The following is a 6,960-nucleotide window of genomic DNA, read 5'->3' as shown; positions in this document are numbered from 1 at the left end:
TTACCATCAACACCCAAACACACTAAGTTGTTTAAATTAGTATCATGTCAATCACTATACCTTGATGTTATTTTCTTCTTCTCTCTATAAAACAACTCAAAGTATTATATTTAGCAAAATATCATATTAAATGGTTTGTAAATAAGCATTTATATAAACTAATAAATAAAAAGATATATTTATATTTGTCTAACTTATATAATGAAATAGTTTTTACCTCTCAATTTTGCTTCGATCTACAACTTGATTCAAATCTCTATGTTTAATGATTCCATAATCTAGAAGTAGAGCATTCGCTAGTGCAGCTGCAGCACGAGATGAGACATCATACCTACAAATAAGAAACTATAAAATAAATAAACAAAACTGAAAAAGCAAAGTATATTATCTATATGTGATCCCTTAACATTCTATATTCACCCTCTCCTCTCCTACTGGGGATAAATAATGAACTTATGATTTTTTTTTTCATACTTTTAATATAGTATATCTAAGAAATTTTATTCTAAACTCAATATGTATGAAAATTTTATATACCTGACAGCCTCCATTGCAAATCTATCAAGTTTAATTAAATTATATTGAAAACTTTTTAATGGATTATATTCTTCCTCAGAATCATTTACCTGTAAAAATACTTAGTATTTAAAATAAAACGACCATATATCTCAAGCAGCACACTTTGTAGGGCCAACATTTAAAAAAGGTTGAAATCGTTGAAACAAAGCTGTTTTAGCGTTGCCCCAGTGTGCTGTTTGCAATATATATATATATATATATAAATTAGATAAAACGCATTTAATTTTTTTCTTATATTCTATTATTATAGTCAGGAACCTTCCTGATAAACTTACAGATGGTGACACAATTTATTTAAGAAAAAAATTAGATAAATGTTTTTACTAATTTACTATTGCTCTGTTCTTTAAGGACATTGAGTACTCATTTGAAGGTTATTATAACATAATTTATATATATATATATATATATATATATATATATATATATATATATATATATATATATATATATATATATATATATATATATATATATACAAGTATACATATATATGCTACCAAAACATCTGGATTGGATGCTGAAACTTCAGATATGTGACCAGAATCAATCAATGAGTTATGAGCATGAGGCATTTTAACATGATCTATAAGCTCTACTTGACCTAACCTTTCCGGAGTAAATGTACCAGATTTTAAATTAGTTTTTCCTAGCTGATAAATACCTTTTGGACCAATCTTGCTTCTCTGGTCACGAATATATGCCCTGTCTTCAGAAGGGACCTTAAATATAATTTTTAAAAATAATCAACTACTTCAGTTTAATTAAAGTGAAATCAAAGTATAATAAAAAATTCTTAGTACAATAATTGCAGATTAAAACAACAAATATTCTAATATATACAATAATATATAAAAAATTTAATCAAATACCTTTCTAGTTTTACAAAGACACAAGATGTGCTCTACTTGGCAATTGATGATGCTACACTTAACATCCCTGTCATTACATAAAACAGTCGCTAATTCACAATTACATGATGATATATCAAAGAGTTCATCTAAAATCATGTCTTGATATTCCTTACTTTTAGATTTACAACGTCCTCGGTTTATAGATTTTACTCTTTCAAAAAGATTTCTTAATTTTCTTAAAATTGAATTTCTCTGAAGAAGAGGTAGACGTGGGTTTACTTTATTCCACAAAGTACTGAGAGAATTCTCAACCTAACCCAGAATCTAGTAGATTCTGTTTGGAAATATTTTGGTTATTGCTTTCAGTAAAATAAAAAAAATGAATTACTTGACGAAATGTTGGAAGATCAGCTGAAGGCATTTCTGATGGGAGGCCTCCGTATTTTAAACTATTTTCCAAACGAGTTTTCCTGGATTTGCTCTTAGGCATTTTTTCTATAAATTGTTTTGCTATTAATAAATTATAATTTAAAAATCTAAAAACAACAAAACAATGCGCAATGCGCATGCCCACTTTGAAAAAAAAATCAAAAAATGGCGGTTTTCCTCGAAAATAGAATAAGTCTAAATAAATGTACATTTTTGTGAACCAGCCATTTTCCAGGCATTATTAGCAAGTACATGTTATACATTTATTATTATTTTTTGATAATCTATTTACTCCAGGGTTACTATAGTTCTGATTCCAAAATCACTCCACCCTATTATGCAAACTCTTTTGTTTAAAAATATTCCAAAAACAGAAAAACTTTTAATTACTTTTTATTACGCAACAAAAAAGTTGCGCATTTTACTGTTTTAGTTTACGTGCATGAAATACGATTCCACCTATATATATATATATATATATATATATATATATATATATATATATATATATATATATATATATATATATATATATATATATATATATATATATATATATATATATATATATATATATATATATATATATATATATATATATATATATATATAAATATATATATATATATGTATATATATATATATATATATATATATATATATATATATATATATATATATATATATATATATATATATATATATATATATATATATATATATATATATATATATATAGTATCGTTTTGTCTCGTTTTGCACTCGTTTTGTCCGATACTATATATATATACATATATATATATATATATATATATATATATATATACATATATATATATATATATATATATATATATATATATATATATATATATATATATATATATATATATATGTATATATGTATATATGTATATGTATATATGTATATATATATATATATATATATATGTATATATGTATATATATATATATATATATATATATATATATATATATATATATATATATATATATATATATATATATATATATATATATATATATATATATATATATATATGTATAGTATCGGACAAAACGAGTGCAACCAAATAATGCTAATTTAGTTTCTTTATATAAAAGTGCTGCATTTTTTCAATTTAGAGAAATAACTATGTAACTGTTTAGAAAGTTCATCAAGTTTTATTCATCACAAAGTTCATTATTTGTACACAAAAATTAATAATCAAAAGTATTAAAAAAAGTTGATTTCCTTCTGGACAAAACAAGTGCAACTCGACAAAATGTTGACCAAACTGTATTTCGCTATCAATATTTCGTGGCGAATCCTTTGTTATCGATCACAGCCTTGCATCTTCGAGGCATAGATTTGATCAGGTGATCAATGAAACTTTGTGGAATCGCTGCCCAGGCCTTTTGGATTTGTATAAACAGTTGATCCTTATTACGAACACCTTCACGATTAATTCTGCGGTTGACGATCTCCCACAGGTTCTCGATAGGGTTGAGTTCCGGAGATTGAGGTGGCCAATCCATCACCGATAGGTGGTTGTCTTGAAACCACTGCTTGACTACTTTTGCCGTGTGTTTCGGATCGTTGTCTTGCTGAAAAACCCATTTTATTGGCATATTCCATTCAGCATGAGGTAACATAACATCTTTCAGGATATTTTTATACATGAAACGGTCCATTATTCCATCGTTTCGATGTATTGGACTTTGACCGTTAGCAGAAAAACACCCCCAGACCATTACATTACCTCCACCATGCTTCACGGTCTTATGGCAGTAACGTAAATCGAGGCGTTTTCCGGCCGGTCGACGTCACTGACGATCTTAGAATCCTCTCTAGAAGTGGTGGAACGCAGTCTTCCACCTTTGTTATCTGCTGCCAACTTCCCCGTAGAACGATATTTGGAACATAGTCTTGACACGGTCCATTTTTTCACGCGATATTTATCACAAATACTTTTTTGTGACATTCCACTTACGTAATTGCCAATAATTTTTTTTCTTAGTTCCAATCCAAGACTGTCGGGAGCCATTTTTGCACTTGAAGTCATAAAAATAATGAAAATAAATAATCACGTTTTTCAAGACTTACCGTGTTACATTTACCTTGTGATGATACAATAATGCTCTGTGGAACACAACGTCTTGGTTGGATGTGGACTGTATTGATGTAATGAAACACTTGTTGCATTTCACTTCTTGTATCGATGTTCTTCGATAAAACACTTTGATAAAACTCACTTCGATGATCTGTCTTGATAATACTGACTGATTGACTTCCATATACTGACTGAATTACATGTCGATTTACATGTCTCTTATATAGTAAAATGAAGCTGTGTGAACCTGTTCTGGAAGATTCCAGATGCTTCTTATCGATGCTTCTGGAAGCTTCTGGATGCGTCTGAATGCTTCTGAATGTTTCTGGATATTTCTGGATGCTACTGGATGCTTCCAGATGATTCTTCTGGAAACTTCTGGAAGCTTCTACATGCTTCTCGATACTTCCTTTAATTATTAAAAAAATTTCGTGACGTTGACACGGACCAGACTTAAGAAAATGAAAGAAACCAAAAAAGTTGCACTTGTTTTGTCCGCTGCAAAATAAGACTTGTCAACGAAAACCTGCCTGTGTGCTGTCACCTGATTGCTCATTTCATGGCATGCTATGACTCCAGACTCCTGAACTGTTTGCTGTGGTAGTATAGCTCTTTTCGTCTTTAAGACATGTAAAATTAGGAACACTTTTTAGCATTGTTCAATGTTGGTTGCAAATGTTTTGTCCAATACCGTATATATATATATATAAATTATGTTAGTGTATTCTACAAAAGAGTGCTCAATGTTCTTAAAGTACAGAGCAATAATAAATTAGTAAAATTCGCCATCAGGAAGCTTCCTGATGAGCCTACTGTTCGCCATCAGGAAGCTTCCTGATAAGCCTACTGATGTCGAAACAAATTGTTGAAGACAACTAAAAATTAGATAAGTGTTTTTACTAATTTATATATATATATATATATATATATATATATATATATATATATATATATATATATACATATATATATATATATATATATATATATATAAATCCCAAAATAAAATGATATAATATATGATTTATATATAATATATTATATTAGTTAATGTGCTTTATTATTATTTTAATTTTATTTTTTAATTTGATTAGTTAATGTGCCTTATTATTAATACAAAATAATGTTTATATAAAATATGGTTTAACATCATTACTTTCATAATTTATTTTAATTTTCATAGTTTAGAGTTCTATTTTCGCTTTCAGTTTCGATCGTGTAGTGTATCGCAGAGTGTTGTTTCGTTAAGATAATAAGGAATTGTTCTGCTTCTTGAGTGTTGGAAAATCTAGCGTGACTATTGTCGACATATCTTAGATAGGATTTTAGGTCAAGAGGAGGATTTACTGCCATTGCAATTTTGAAAGCGTTTTGTTCATGATGTTGTAAATGATTCTGCAAGTACGACAATGAATGAAAGACCTATAGGACCAGAGTTCTCAAGTTCATAGATTTCGTTGTTCCACGGGAAATAACTACAGTGTAAACAAAGCTCTATGAGTTGTCTTGCTTCAGATATCGTTAGCTTGGTGGAATATTTGTAGGAATCATCTTTATATAATTGGTCTATAAGAATTAAAGTGGCTTCCTCTAGTGGTATTCCTTCAATGTTAAAAATTTATAATAATAAGTTCTTACTAATATATATATATATATATATGCATATATATATACGTATGAATATATATATATATATATATATATATATATATATATATATATATATATATATATATATATATATATATATATATATGTATATATATATATATATATGCATGTATATGTGTATGTATGTGTATGTATATATGCATATGTGTGTGTATATATATATATATATATATATATACACTGTGTCAAAAAAGTTTTCATCCACCTGTCCTGTTCATTTTTCAGACGCGATAACTTTTCATCGAGCAAAGATATAAGCAAAATTTCAACTAAATGATATCAGTTAGCCATTCAAGAAATATTGTAAAAAAAGATTTTACAAAATAAAGAATAGAAAATTAAATATCGCATTTTAAACTACACAATGCCTGTTTTTTGCGCCAAAAAAATTTTCATCTACTTTACAAAAATCAAATAAAATTGTTATGCAAACATCATTTGCTAGTGAAATTAATATCTTGTGTTTCCACCATGAGCTTTTATTACATCATGCAGTCTGCTTTTCATAGTATCAACTAATTTTTGGGTAATTTCTGGAGTGATTGAGCCCCACTCTTTCATATTTACTGATTGTAGTTGTTGCCGATTCCTCACGTCATGGTTCCTAATTCTACTACCCTATTCATCCCACAGATGCTCGATAGGATTTAAATCTGGAGATTGTGGGGGTGCATGAAGTTGCTTAGCTATTTAAATATAAGCCATTCCTTGACACGTTTGGCTGTATGTTTTGGATCGTTATCTTGAAAAATAAATGACTTAGTACGTCCCAATTTGTGGGCATTTTCTTCCAGATTATTTTTTAGAATGTTTAAATACACATTTTGATCCATATTTCCATCAATGAAAACCAAGTTTCCTACACCTGAAGCATTCATACACCTCCACACCAAAACACTTCCTCCACCATGCTTCACTGTTAGACACAAGTTTTGTTTTTTAAATGCTTCATTCAGTTTTCCACAAACTTTAACTCTTTTATCTGATGAAAACAAATTAAATTTTGACTCATTGGTGAAAAGGACAGATTCCCAGAATGTTTGTGGTTCATTAATATAAAATTTTGCAAAGTGTAGTTGTTCGGCTTTGTTTACTTTGCTGATGTAGGGCTTTTCAATGGTACTCTACCATTGTATCCAGCTCTTCTTAAGGTTATTCTAATAGTTTCAGGATCCACCTTTAAATTGTAATCATTTTGCAGCATTCCAGCAAGTTTTGGAGCACTTATTTTAGGATTATGGATGACTCTTCTCAGAATGCAATACTTGAATCTTATTTGGACGTCCTGTATGTGGCTTATCGGCGATTTTTTT

General features: G+C 28.3%; 1 long non-coding RNA gene across 1 annotated transcript; it reads right to left on the bottom strand.

Moving 5' to 3' along the window:
• Positions 1-217: 217 nt before the first annotated feature.
• LOC136080927 (uncharacterized) lies at positions 218-2,166 on the bottom strand. Its single transcript, XR_010638731.1, has 3 exons — positions 1,452-2,166; positions 538-1,301; positions 218-331 (listed from the first exon to the last, which is right to left on the bottom strand). It is a non-coding gene; the product is annotated as an uncharacterized LOC136080927 (long non-coding RNA).
• Between the last annotated feature and the right edge of the window lie 4,794 nt (positions 2,167-6,960).

The sequence above is a fragment of the Hydra vulgaris genome, chromosome 06 (assembly GCF_038396675.1).
Source record: "Hydra vulgaris chromosome 06, alternate assembly HydraT2T_AEP".
NCBI lineage: Eukaryota > Metazoa > Cnidaria > Hydrozoa > Anthoathecata > Hydridae > Hydra > Hydra vulgaris.
This window is presented reverse-complemented; position numbering and strand designations above follow the sequence as displayed.